The 14,999-nt window shown below is 38.9% G+C and overlaps 1 pseudogene; it reads left to right on the top strand.

The window, feature by feature from the left end:
- The first annotated feature begins 9,170 nt into the window (after window positions 1-9,170).
- On the top strand, window positions 9,171-9,532 carry LOC128059529 (60S ribosomal protein L22-like 1; annotated as a pseudogene).
- The last annotated feature ends 5,467 nt before the right edge of the window (window positions 9,533-14,999 follow it).

Genomic DNA, 14,999 nt, shown 5'->3' with positions numbered 1-14,999 from the left:
AAATAGATCACTAAAGAGGATCTTATGACAAACCTAGACAACATGTTAAAAAGCAGAAACATTCTTTTGCCGACAAAGGTCCATCTAGTTAAAGCTATGGTTTTTTAAGTAGTCATGTATGGATGTGACAACTGGACCATAAAGAAAGCTGAGCACTGAAGAATTGATGCTTTTGAACTGTGGTGTTGGAGAAGACTCTTGAGAATCTCTTAGATTGCAAGGAGATCCAACCAGTCCATCCTAAAGGAAATCTGTCCTGAATATTCATTGGATGGATTGATGCTGAAGCTGGAACTCCAATACTTTGGCCACCTGATGCAAAAAACTGACTCATTTGAAAAGACCATGATGCTGAGCAAGACTGACGGTGGGAGGAGAAGGGGATGACAGAGGATGAGATGGTTGGGTGGCATCACCAACTCAATGGACATGAGTTTGAGTAAGCTCTGGGAGCTGGTGATGGACAGGGAAGCCTGGTGTGCTGTAATCCCTGGGGTTGCAAAGAGTAGGACACGACTGAGCTACTAAACTGAACTGAATAAGAATCTACTGTGTAGCACTGGGAAATCTACTCAATGCTCTGTAGTGACCTAAATGAGAAGGAAATCCAAGGAAGCAGGGATGTGTGTGTGCTTGTGGCTGATTTGCTTTGCTATACAACAGAAACTAACACAACACTGTGAAGCAACTATAGATCAATTTAAAAAGCAACAACTGAGACTCAAAGAACTTAAGTGACTTGCTCCTGGTCATGCACTCACCACCAAAATATGGTAATGGGTCTTGTTACTCACAATGAGGCAACCTATTACTATATCATACTCAAAAGTGGGTTATTTCTAGTCACTTTTATTACTTTTGACATTAGGCCCCTAAGCACTTACCCTATTTTTAGACAACAATGTAGGCCAGGAGAGAGCAAATATGAATATTTCCTTCACAGCTTATAGGAAAGAAGGACCCCAGTATTGATCTACTACAATCAATATAATGGATGTTTTAGGACTGGATAGATGGAAATCTATACCAATTCATTTGGCTGTTTTGGTGCTTGTAACTAGTAGAAAATACTTGAGTAACTGTCTCATTCCAATCACTGTAAGGCAACTGGCTCTTAACTTTCTAACTCATCATCTATGTGATATTTTTTCCTCAGCATGGATTCCATATAAATGGATAAGAATCAAATATGGTTCTAATAATAAATCAAAGATGTCAACTTACCATAAAAGAATGAACAGTCTGATCTAGTCTAATTGGTTTATTTGTCAACTAATCCTTACTTATCTAGTCTAAGCCCTTTAGCTTCAGTCAGTCACAAAATAATACTCTTAATCCAGATAAAATGTAATGAGAGCATAAATGAAGACAGTGTCACATGTCATGGAGAGAAGTGCCACAGAGCCTACTACATACCAGGTGTTCAGTGAGTAACTGTGGAATCAAATATTCCACTTTCTAATAATGTATCCATATTCTATGAATACTTAGATAATTGAATTCATAGTATATTGTGGGAAGTGGGTGATGAAAAAGGATCAATCAAAGATGGGCATATACTCAGAGAAAACCCTAATTTAAAAAGACCCATTCACCCCAATATTACAGCACTGTTTACAAGAGACAGGACATGGACGCAACCTAAATGTTTATCAACAGACTGATGGATAAAGAATAGGCGGTACATGTATGCAACAGAATATTACTGAGCCATAAAAAAGAACAAAACTGTGCCACTTGTAGATATGTGGATGGACCTAGAGACCGCCATACAGAGGGAAGTCAGAAAAACAAATATTGTATATTAATGCATATATGTGATATCTAGAAAAATGGTATGTATGATCTTATCTGCAAAGCAGAAAGAGAGACACAGACAGAGAGAACAAAAGTATGGACACTAGGTTTGAAAGGGAGAGAGGGGAAGAATGAATTGGGAGACTGGGATTCACACATATACCCTATTGATACTATGTATAAGATTGATAACAAAAACCTACTTGTTAGTTATCTATTTAATCTATAGCACAGGGAACTCTACTCAATGCTCTGGGGTGACATAAATGGGAAAGAAATCCAAAAACGAAGGGATATATGTAAACATATGTGAATCAAGAAGCAACAGTTTGAACTGGACATGGAACAACTGACTGGTCCAATATTGGGAAAGGAGTACAACAGGGCTGTATATTGTCACCCTGCTTATTTTATGTATATGTAGAGTACATCACGGAGAAGGCAATAGCACCCCACTCCAGTCCTCTTGCCTGGAAAATCCCATAGACGGAGGAACCTGGTGGGCTGTAGTCTGTAGGGTCGTGAAGAGTCAGACATGACTTCACTTTCACTTTTATGCATTGGAGAAGGACATGGCAACCCATTCCAGTGTTCTTGCCTGGAGAATCCCAAGGATGGGGGAGCCTGGTGGGCTGCCATCTATGGGGTCCCACAGAGTTGTATTTAACCAGAACCATGCCCATCCACTCTTGAGAAGGAAATGGCAACCCACTCCAGTATTTTTTCCTGGGAAATCTCATGAACTGAGGAGCTTGGTGGGCTACAGTACATGGGGTCGCAAAGACTCAGACACAACTTAGTGACTAAACAAACAGCAACAATGCCCATCCATTACAACATGACTGAAGTGACTTAGCAGCAGCAGCAGCAGAGTACACATCATGTGAAATGCCGGCTGGATGAATCACAAGCTGGAATCAAGATTGCTGGGAGAAATATCAACAACCTCAGAACTGCAGATGATACCACTCTAATGGAAGAAAGTGAAGAGGAACTAAAAAGACTCTTGATGGGGGTAAAAGAGAAGAGTGAAAAAGCTGGCTTGAAACTCAACATTCAAAAAACTAAGATAATGGCATCCAATCCCATCACTTCATGGCAAATAGAAGAGGAAAGAGGGGAAGCAGTAACAGATTTTATTCTCTTGGTCTCCAACATCACTAAAGACTGACCACAGCCATGAAAAAACATACTTGCTCCTTGGAAGAAAATCTATGAAAAACCTGGAGGCATATTAAAAAGCAGAGACCTCACTTTGGCAGTAAAGGTCTATATAGTCAAAGCTACAGTTTTTCCAGTAGTCATATACAGATGTGAGAGTTGGATCATAAAGAAGGCCGAGAGCCAAAGACCTGTTGATTTCAAATTGTGGTGTTAGAGAAGACTCTTGAGAGTCCCTTGGACAGCACGGAGATCAAACCAGTTAATCCTAAAGCAAATCAGTTCTGAATAGTCACTGGGAGGACTGATGCTGAAGCTGAAGCTCCAATACTTTGGCCACCTGATACAAAGAGCTGACTCATTGGAAAATACCCTGATGCTCAGAAAGACTGAAGAAAAGAGGAGAAGACGCAGTTAGAGATGGTTGAATGGGATCACCGAGTCAACAGACATGAGTTGGAGTAAACTCCGGAAGATGGTGAAGGACAGGGAAGCCTAGGGTGCTGTAGTCTATGAGGTCACAAAAAGTCAACTTAGCAACTGAACAAGGTGTAGTAGAAAGAAAGTAACCCTTGGATTCAGATGTATCTCAGAGCAAACCCATTCTCTCTATTTACTGGTATTATTTGGGACAAATCAAATAATCCCTAAGAAGGTGGGTTTCTTAATGTGCAAAGTGCTGATCAGTGCTGTAACAGGAAAAGTACAAGAAGCGACTAGACCTGGACCCATGACCAGGAGTGACAAACAAACTAGGAAACTTCAAAGGAGGCATTCCAGAAAGGAAGTCATATAAACAAATTCAAGAAGAATCAGTAGGGATTACGAAGCAAAAACTGGAAAAAGAAAATAGTAAATATTTTGCGTCTATACAGTCCCTGTCACAACTGTTTCATTCTGTGTTGTAGTGCTAAATCAGCCATAGACAATATGTAATGGATGGGCATTGTTGCTGTTTGTTTAGTCACTAAGTTGTGTCTGAGTCTTTGCGACCCCATGTACTGTAGCCCACCAAGCTCCTCAGTTCATGAGATTTCCCAGGAAAAAATACTGGAGTGGGTTTCCATTTCCTTCTCAAGAGTGGATGGGCATTGTTCTGCTTAAATACAACTTTATTTCAAAAACAGACTGCAGACAGTATTTGGGCCATAGGCTATAGTTTGCTGATCCCCAGTATAAAGAAAACAAGAGGAAGTCAAGCATAGAGATTGAAAAATATTTGAAGGACATTTAGTTAGTTACTAAGTTCACTCATTTAGCACATCTCCAAGGAATACGTTCTATGTACCAGGAACTTCCCTAGATGCTTAGGACATGAAAGACAGAGTTCCTCTTTTGGTGATACTATAATACAGTGAATCAGAACCCTATATAACTGAGAATAGACTTAATAATAATAGCTTTGTAAGCTAAAAATCCTGAAATCATATAAATCATCATCATTGAGATAATTCAATTTCATATTCAGTATGATTACTTTATTTTGAGGCCTTTTTTAACACAATGTCAAGCACACATTTACTGACCACTTGAATAGAAAGATGTAAGTTGCTGAAAGTTCCAGGAAAACAAACCTAGTGTAGAATTTAAGACCCATGCCTAGAACCCTGCTAGTCCTATAAGTGATCTCCTCTGGCACTCACAATAGCTTTTCAAGGTGGTTCTTCTTGGTCCCACTTTACAGATGGGAAAATGTGGCCTAAAGAAATTTCCTCTCTTCCTGGGTGCTAGGGAGTTGAGATTTAGACTCTAAAGATGGTTGTCTTGTCCTACCTCCAAACTGCCTATTTGGAGAAAAAACATGGACAAAGCAGCAGGGAGTTGGACGCTGGAGTTTCATGGCAGGGGAGTAAGCAGAGAAGTTAAGATGAGTCTGTCAGAGGCCCACAGAGAACTCAGATAGTCCTGGGAACTGAAATCAAGCATCCTAATTGCCACTTCCTGCTTCTAATCACTTTCCCAAGAGAGCTGCCCCAGCGATTCCTGAGTGGAAGGAAGGCTGAGAGAATCTTTTAAATCCCAGCCCTTGTTATAAATTTAGACTTCAGGAGAGGAAAAGAAGAAGAAGAAGAAAAAAAATGTTGGCTTAAGAAAGTAAAGTTTCCCACTCATCAGATCAAGGGCAGTGGACAGAGGGAAAGAACATCAGTTCAATCACTTTGCCTGCTGGCCCCAAGGCAGTGGAGCCCTAGTTTTCCCTGAAAGCTCAGCCACCCAACTTGGAGGGAATGCAGTCATGCCCAGAATTACGTAGCAACACAAGGCAGGCTTCTGTTTCTCCCTAATGAGTTGATTATATCCTGTCAGAAGAATCATAAGGCCATCAAATGTCAAGTCAATTTTCTCAAACATATTATTTTCATAGCAGCTGGGTCTGACTAAACTCTTGAAACAGAGCATCCTATTGTTACACTTTACTGGGAATGTTAAAGTGAAATTCAATTAAATAAGAAAGAAAAAATCCTCACAGGACATATGATCCTGACTCATGCAAGTTTACAGTTCAGTATTTAGAGGCCGGTTTTATTAAGATGATTCGGTCACTTAGTTTGTAATTAACAGATCATGACAGAGGAAATAAACGTGGGATATGTTATCTGTCCATAAGAGCCATTTGCTCAGAAGGCAGGTGGGATGTGTCTTTAGCTACTGACTTGACTTAAGGAGAAACTTGGAATTTTCAAGGTACTGCATTCTGATCCTTATATTACCAACATATGATCCTGAATGAATCTACTTTATCACAATCTCGAAAGACACAGACATGATACTGAGATAAAATACTGGACTTGAGTCGCACAACTAGAGTTTCAGCCACTTATGTGCTGAATGGTCTTAAGTGAATTTATGAAGTGAACACAGTAATAACTATGTAAGAGCTGCTGAAGGAATTGAAAAGATACATGGCACACTGATACAGAATAAATATTCAATGAACTGTAGCAATGAAAATGATGCTAGCAAGGATAATAATGACAAGTGGAAAAAGATAAAGAATTTGGTAAAACGTGCATCCAGGGCCAGTCAGAGAGAGGGAGAAAGCTATGAAATGTGGAGCTAAATCAGTAACACAGCCTCCAGTTTACATTGACTGATGTTTGTATTGGACAAGGTTCTCATTCTATAACATCAAACATCACCGTTAGAACATGACTCCCTCCACCTAAATCCAACTATGAGCACCAAATTCTGTTGTAGATTTTCTATTTGGTTTTCAGTCATTTTTATTTTTTATACTATTTGCTGATGTGGCAGGCAGAATTATGAAATGGCCCAGGAGACTTTTGGATCCTGGCATATTCATACTTCTTCTTTAGTCACTCAAACACTAATATAGCTACTGCTGTGAAAGGGTTTTGCAGAGGTAATTAAGATCCCATATCAACTGACTTTATAACAAAGAAAAAATAAACTTTCAGTTGCTAATGGGGAAAGGGGGAGAGGAATAAATTGGGAGACTGGAATTGACATATACATACTACTACACCATGGCTGATTCATGTGAATGTATGGCAAAAACCACCACAATATTGTAAAGAAATTAGCCTCCAATTAAAAAAAAAATAGATAACTAATAGGGCCTACCATACAGCACAAGAAATTCTACTCAATACTGTAATGACCTACATGGGAAAAGAATCTTACAAAGAATGGATATATGTATATGTATAACTGATTCAGTTTGCTGTACACCAGAAAATAATGCAATGTTGTAAATCAACTATACTGCAATAATAATTTAAAAAAAGAGTATGAGGGTGGGCCTGACCTAAACATATGAGCCCTTTAGAAGCAGAGAGTTTTCTCCAGCTGGCAATTGAAAAGAAAGTCAGCAATTCAACCATGCAAATAATTGGCCACACCATTACAAGCTTGCAAGGCAGGGCACCTGGGTTCAATCCCTAAGTTGGAAAGATCCCCCCTGGAGAAGGAAAATGGCAACCCACTCCAGTATTCTTGTCTGGAAAATCCCATGGACTGGGAGGAGCCTGGCGGGCTACAGTCCATAGGGTCACAAAGAGTCGGACACAACTGAGTGACTTTCACTCTCACTTTACTGACTTGAATATGGAAGGGTCTACCTGGCAAATAATGCAAAAGGCTTTTAGAAGCTGGGAGCTGACAGCCATCAAGGAAATAGGAACCTGAGTTCTACAATTATTAAGAACTGAATTCTGCCAACAAGAACGAGATTGAAAGAGAGATTTTTTTCCTAGAGCCTGAAGATGAAAATTCAATCCAGCCAACATCTTAATTTCCACCTTGCAGTACCCTGGGCAGAGAACCCAGACAGTTCATGCTGGACTTCTGACCTAGAGAACTAAGAGCTAATTAATGGGTATTATATTAAGCCCACTGATTTTGTGGTAATTTGTCACACAGCAATATAAGACTAATACAAGTGGCCTGACTTCTCAAAGTCAGAAGTTATTCTAAGTTCTCTGGCCTCTGAGTAAGACTTGTTTATTCATCCAAACTCAGATGAGGAAAGATTGACAGTAATAATGCTAATCACTCAAGTTAAACATGTATGAACATGTGCTCACTCTCTCAGGCTTCATCTCAAAATATCAGAATAATTGAGACAAAGTAATTTGCTGAAGCAATTCAGCAAATGCCCCCAGTTTCCTTTTTCCAGTAGACATGCCATAACTTCAATAAGCATTTATTGAACAATTATTGTATGCTAGGCTCTATGACAGACTTCAGGATATAATTTTAGTAACAGAACCACAGATCTTCAAAGAGGTCACTAAACAGTAGGGGAAGCAGATAAGGGAAAGCCTAGTCCTAGAAATCAGGAAAGGCTTCCAAGGGCAAGCAATTGTTAAGCTGAAATCTGAAAAATTACTCACTCAAAAGGATGTAAAGGGAAGCAAAAGTTTCCAGGAAGCAAGAGTATCATGTGCAGATTACCAAGAATGATGGAAGCCAGAGTCCTCTGGAAGAAGCACACAGCATCCATCCTGACTGAAACATGTCAGCAGTGTGGTGGGGTGCGGGATGGAGTTGAAGAAGGTAGCAGAGACCATTGGTACAGTGAGATCCTCCTAAGAAATTTGGAATTCTTCCCAAAGTCAAGAATAACCCCTGAAGATTAATAAGCTGATAAGCAACACTATCAGTCTTGTTTAAACCAAAAATCACCTTGCTAGAGTTTACAGAACTCAAGTTTACAGCTTGAAAGTGACCACTCAGCACTGGAGACAATACGCCATCATGTCAATTCAAGTGAAGTTGACAAAGGATGGTGGTCTGAATTCAGGCAGTGCTAGGTGGATGTTAAAAATGGAGATTTTAGATTTTTCAAGACTTGATTAGATGTAGGAGGAGAGGGAATATGAAGTGAGATATCTGTTTTGGGAAATAGGCTGGGTAGAAATGCCAATCAATGAGCAGAGTAGGCTGGAGAAGATGATCATTCACTTGGGGGTGGGGTGGGATGGGGGAGGAGGTAGAAGGTGATGGGTTTGGTTTGGGACATGCTGGATTTTAGGTATTCATGGGAAACTGAAAAGATATACAGAGGAGGGAGCTGGTTTATTTGGTAGCATCAGGTGTGACTCTAGAACCTGGTTTATGTGGATTGTAAATGCCAAAACATGAATTCCCTATCAGCATCATGTATTTCTTAATATTTTTTTCTTAACTCTTCCTTCAGATAATTAAAGTTGTTTTAACTTCTAGAAAGCGTGGTTGATAAAAACTGAAATGCTGGGTGTGCTGCCATCACAATTAGTCTTCTCCTTTCCTTTAAGGTGGATGCAAGTACATTTTAAGTGCTGTGAACATAGAGGCATTCAGAAATTCAAAAGTCTGAGAAAGCACTGATCAATGTGTAGGACAGTTTCCTTTTATTAAACCTAACTTCTTTATGTTGTTAATAAGGACACCTATTACTCATATTGTTAAATTTAAATAGAGGAGATTAAAGGTAAGTAGCAGAATCAAGTCCTCTCTAGAAAACAAATGATCTCATTGAAGTGCTCATTTGTGTCTGCCTTCTTATAAAAATAAAAGCAACATCATTCCACGGTGACTAGCAAAATAGGGACCAATAGGGAACATCTTCCATTAGAGAAATTCTAATTAGGTTTTATTTTACAGATAGTTATTTACTGAACAAATATTATCATTTGAAGTAGTTAGTAAACAATGACAGGTGTATCGGAATATAATTGGTGCTCTGATCGTGCAAGCAAGCCTTCAAGATGGCGCCGAAGAAAGACAAGAAGCCTAAGAAGTCAACCTGGAAATTTAATTTGGATTTTACTCATCCAGTAGAAGATCCATCTATGTTTTTGATTCTGGAAATTTTGAACAGTTTCTGCAGGGAAAAGTTAAAGTGAATGGAAAGAGTGGAAAACTTGGGAATGTCGTTCACACTAAAAGTTTCAAGAATAAAATCATGGTCATTTCTAAGAAATGGTATTTGAAGTATCTTACCAAGAATTACCTTAAAAAGAACAATCTTCTTGATTGGCTTCATGTGGTTGCATCTGACAAGGAGACCTACGAGCTTCCTTACTTCCAGATTAGTCAAGATGAAGGTGAATCTGAGTCTGAGGACTAGATGAAGCCGTCCTTTATAGGGCTTTGCTTGCTAATAAAACAAATCAATCATACAAAAGAAAGAAACATCTTGAAATGGACCTTTAGCTTATCAGCAAATGAAAAACATTACTCTGTATGTTAAGAATTCATCTCTTTTATTTAAGTGTATGTTGTTTATATGGTGCTGGCTTTCCTTTAATACTTTTTAAAATTTTTATTGATGTAGTTGACTCACAATGTTGTGTTTCAGGTATACAGCAAAGTGAATGAGTTATACACATATCCACTCTTTCTTTTGTCATACAGACCATTACAGAGTATTGAGTAGGATTCTCTGTGCTATACAGCAGTTTTTCTTATCTGGTTTATGTATGCTAAGTCATTTCAGTCATGTCTGACTCTTTGCAAGAGAGTGGACTATAGCCCACCAGGCTTCTCTGTCCATGGGATTCTCCAGGCAAGAATACTGGAGTGGGTTGCCATTTCCTACTGTTTTATGTATACTAGTATGTATATGTCAGTATCAATCTCCCAATGTATTCCTCTCTCCTGTATCCACTGGTAACCATAAGTTTTCTACATCCAACTTCAGTTTTGTAAATAAGCTAGTGGAATTTCTTTCAGGATTTCTGTAATGTACTAATTTTACAAATGTCTTCAAGTTAAAGTATATGGTGAAAAAATGAAGCTCAATTTTAGAGATAAGTATATAATAAAATATTTAAATTCTGTCAGAAAAAAAGTATCATTGACGATAAAACCTTGAATATTAGGGTGAAATAGACTTAGGTTTGCATTTTAGTTACAATATTTATGAGATATGGAAACTTGGATGAGTTATATATTCTTTCTAGGTAGTGGTTTTTCTCACCTCAGAATTAGGAGAATACTAGAATTCATACAGCTGACATCAGCATTGTTTGAAATAATATATGGAAAGACCTTTACTCATAGAAAGAACTTTTGAAAGTGGCACATTCACTTGATAAATGTTGGCCACTTATCCTTTTTATCATCTTATATTAATTCCCTTTTTGAAGGGCTTCTGACATCTGTTATTATGCTCTTTAGTTACTATTCTATAATTCTATACCACCAAACTTATATACATGGAGATTAAACATTTGCAGTCCAAATAGAAAATAAAGTAGAAAAAATATTATGTAACATTTTAATTGATCAGCCATATATTCCAAATTGTTCTTTTTTAAATTATATCTTTATGTTTTTAATCTTTTTTATTTTTATATTTATCTATAAAACTCTAGGTGTGAAACTGGATTTTAAACAGAACTGACTTTCTATCTCAAGTCACACTGAACCACTCTAATATGATAGACATCCACATGAACCACCTTATGTATGTATGCTTGTATGTTATTGTTGTTCTTCAGTTACCCAGTCGTGTCCAACTCTTTGTGATCCCATGTCTCAGTGACCCCATGGACTGCAGCACACCAGGCTTCCCTATCCTTCACCATCTCCCAGAGTTTGCTCAAACTCATGTCCATTGAGTTGGTGATGCCATCCAACCATCTCATCCTTTGTCATCCCATTCTCCTTTTGCCTTCGATCTTTCCCAGTATCAAGGTCCTTCCCAATGAGTTGGCTCTTCGCATCAGATAGCCAAAGTATTGGAGCTTCAACTTCAGCATCAGCCTTTCCAATGAATATTCAGGGTTAATTTCCTTTAGGACCGACTGGTTTGATCTTCCGCAGTCCAAGGAACTCTCGAGTCTTCTCCAGCACCACAGTTCAAAAAGCATCAATTCTTCAGTGTTCAGCCTTCTTCATGGTCTGATTCTCATACCCATACATGACTACTGGAAAAACCATAGCTTTGACTACACAGAACTTTGTTGGAAAAGTGATGTCTCTGCTGTTTAATATGCTATCTAGGTTTGTCATAACTTTTCGTCCAAAGAGCAAGTGTCTTTTAATTTCATGGCCGCAGTCACTGTCCACAGTGATTTTGGAGCCCAAGAAAATTAAGTCTGTCTCTGTTTCCATTGTTTTCCCATCTATTTGCCATGAAGTGACAGGACCAGATGCCATGATCTTGGTTTTTTGAATGCTGAATTTTAAGCCAGCTTTTTCACTCTCCCCTTTCACCCTTATCAAGAGGCTGTTTAGTTCCTCTTCACTTTCTGCCATAAGGATGGTGTCATCTGCATATCTGAGGTTATTGATATTTCTTCTGGCAATCTTGATTTCAGTTTGTGCTTCATCCAGCTCAGAATTTTACATTATGTACTCTACATATAAGTTAAATAAGCAGGGTGACAATATTCAGCCTTGATGTACCCCTTTCCCAATTTTGAACCAGTTTGTTGTTCCATGTCTGATTTTAACTGTTGCTTCTTGACCTGCATACAGGTTTCCCAGGAGGGAGGTAAGGTGGTCTGGTATTCCCATTTCTTGAAGAATTTTCCTCAGTTTGTCTGTGTGTATGTGCTATTTATATGTACTTTTTTAAACTGGTAAACTTACGAACCATTTCACTTCTGAATCTCCAACACCTGTCCTTTGGCTTCAACAATGTCCAGGATGTGTGTTGTCAATAACCTAACACATTTATCTGAAGCACAATAATCCAAGGTATTTACTAGAGCTCTAAACTAACATACATAACTCTAAATATTACAATTTGTATAAAACCATGGTATCAAAATAGTCTTCAAGGCTTGAACAAAGACAGTTCTAGTATAGATAACATTTATTGAGTGCTTTACCATAAGCTGGGCACTGTGCTTTACAGGCGAGTGTTTTACATGCATTTACTCCTCAATACCACTTTTTGAATTGAACATTACTATTATTGCTTTCATGGTAAGATTGACATTTAAAGAAGCCAGGAGTCTTTTAAGTTGGAAATATTTATGGAGTCTCCAATACCAGGACTCAAAAATTATTCTTCCTACCTCCAAAGCCCCTGCTCCGAAGTTCACTTCATTTTATTGCCTTCCTTTCTCATCCTTAAATATGCATAATTTTTATTAATAATTCAGTATCAACTTTATGGCTTAGACTCCACTTCCAGATTCACTGAGAAATTGATTGGCCATGTCAGATAAGCAAGAGCAAGAAGGAGAAGCAGAGATCGGGGGAAACCAACGGGATTAGAGGAAAAGACCTGAACTGGACCTGCAGGGTATTTTGGCAAACACTGTCCCAAGTCTACTCTGTGCCCAGAACACCTTTTTGCCCAAATAACCTAGATTTTGTTCTGAATCATGATGTACTCATTCCTGAGTGATTAACTGTTATTGATTAGTAGCCAATCATTATCATCTTATGCTCTACTTTTCTTGCCACCAATATAGCTGTGGTTCAAATTTTAGCTCGTGAAATGTAAGAAGCTTTCTGGGGGGTTGAAAAAACAGACTTGTTTTCATGATTTCAAAAACAAAGTCATAATCATTTCTTCCCACCATCTTAAATATGAAAATGATGTCTGGAGCTACAGTAACCACCTGAGCCCATTTGAGAAAAGCCAAGTAAATCATAATTGAACCTCAGTGTAATGGAACCATTCAACCAGCACTGTCTTCCAGTTTCTTGGTACAGGAGATATCCACTATCAGTCAAATGTCCCATTCAGTTCAGTTCAGTTCAGTCGCTCAGTCATGTCTGACTATTTGCAACCCGATGAATTGCAGCACACCAGGCCTGCCCATCCATCACCAACTCCCGGAGTTCACGCAAACTCACGTCCATCGAGTCAGTGATGCCATCCAGCCATCTCATCCTCGGTCGTCCCCTTCTCCTCCTGCCCCCAATCCCTCCCAGCATCAGAGTCTTTTCCAATGAGTCAACATTTTGCATGAGGTGGCCGAAGTACTGGAGTTTCAGCTTTAGCATCATTCCTTCCAAAGAACACCCAGGACTGATCTCATTTAGAATGGACTCATTGGATCTTCTTGCAGTCCAAGGGACTCTCAAGAGTCTTCTCCAACACCACAGTTCAAAAGCATCAATTCTTCGGTGCTCAGCTTTCTTCACAGTCCAACTCTCACATCCATACATGACCACTGGAAAAACCAGAGCCTTGACTAGATGGACCTTTGTTGGCAAAATAATGTCTCTGCTTTTGAATATGCAATTCAAAGACATTTGTCTCTGATAAAAAGATATAAGGTATGAATAAATACAGAGATATAAGTATTTATATTATAAGACTTCAGAAGCAAACAAAAGCAAAGGATTTATAGTTATTTTACTGTTTAATGCCTTCTTCTGGTTGCTTTTCCTGCCATATTTAAATGGCTTTCCTAAGTATGGTGATACGTTCCTGGAGAGACAAAGTTTAGTTCTATAAACGACCCAATACCAGATAGATTCAGCTTCATATTTTGAAGCTGCAACCCTGCCTCAAAAAGGTACATAGCTACATACCTCAGAGCACTGAGTGATGGCAGAACCAACCGAAGACTTAGTGGAAAACTCTCTCTGCTTCTTCATATGCATCTAATTCACTGCCCCTTTGTACCTCAGCAAGTAACAGACACAATAAAATTTCAGTGTAATAGACCCAGCTCATAAAGTTTCCATTTCTACCAGGGCTTTTCCTAACATAAAACTGGACACCCCAGCAGCACATTTGCTGTCTACAAGTGCTAAAACTGTGGTTAAAGCTGAATATTAACAGCATTTCACACTTGTGTTGTCATCTGGATTATATAACAATGTGTGGATTTTATAAACAGCAACTGCTCGTTTTTGTGGTTGGCTTTTTACTGGATGTGCCCAATAGCCATGTGACTGTATGAGCTGGAAACAGTGAGATCAAGCAGAAGCGAGAAGTGGCATTCCATGGCACAGGCAAAACCAAGTTCTTCAGGAACTTACAGAAGAAATGGCTACCAGAAAAGTCCTCACACTCCCAAACTGTGGTCAGAACACTACAAAAATCTGAATGTCCATTTTCTTGTCGATTGACTCAGCCATGTGAGAGCTTCTCACAGCTCTTCTAACATATCATTTTGTCCTAAGAATACTGTTGGACTGTGATACTGAAAGAGTAGAGCATGGTACTGCCTAAAGGTAAATAACTTTTAGAAGATACATGTCAAATAATAAAAGCACCCATTATGTTGAAAATCACTGTTGTGGGTATTGATTCCTTCAGTTCAGTCACTCAGTCATGTCCGACTCTTTGCAACCCCCTGGACCAGAGCACGCCAGGCTTCCCTGTCCATCACCAATTCCCAGAGCTTCCTCAAACTCATGTCCATCGAGTCAGTGATGCCATCCTCTGTCCTCCCCTTCTCCTTCTGGCTTTAATCTTTCCCAACATCAGGGTCTTTTCCAGTGAGTCAGTTCTTCACATCAGGTGGCCAAAGTTTTGGAGTTTCAGCCTTAGTATCATTCCTTCCAATGAATATTAGCACTAATTTCCTTTAGGATTGACTGGTTGGATCTCTTTGCAGTCCAATGGACTTTCAAGAGTCTTCTTCAACACCACAGTTCAAAAGCATCAATCCTTT

Source organism: Budorcas taxicolor, chromosome 14 (assembly GCF_023091745.1).
Source record: "Budorcas taxicolor isolate Tak-1 chromosome 14, Takin1.1, whole genome shotgun sequence".
In the NCBI taxonomy this organism is placed as follows: domain Eukaryota; kingdom Metazoa; phylum Chordata; class Mammalia; order Artiodactyla; family Bovidae; genus Budorcas; species Budorcas taxicolor.
The sequence above is the reverse complement of the archived record's forward strand: the minus strand, read 5'-3'. Positions and strand labels throughout refer to the sequence as shown.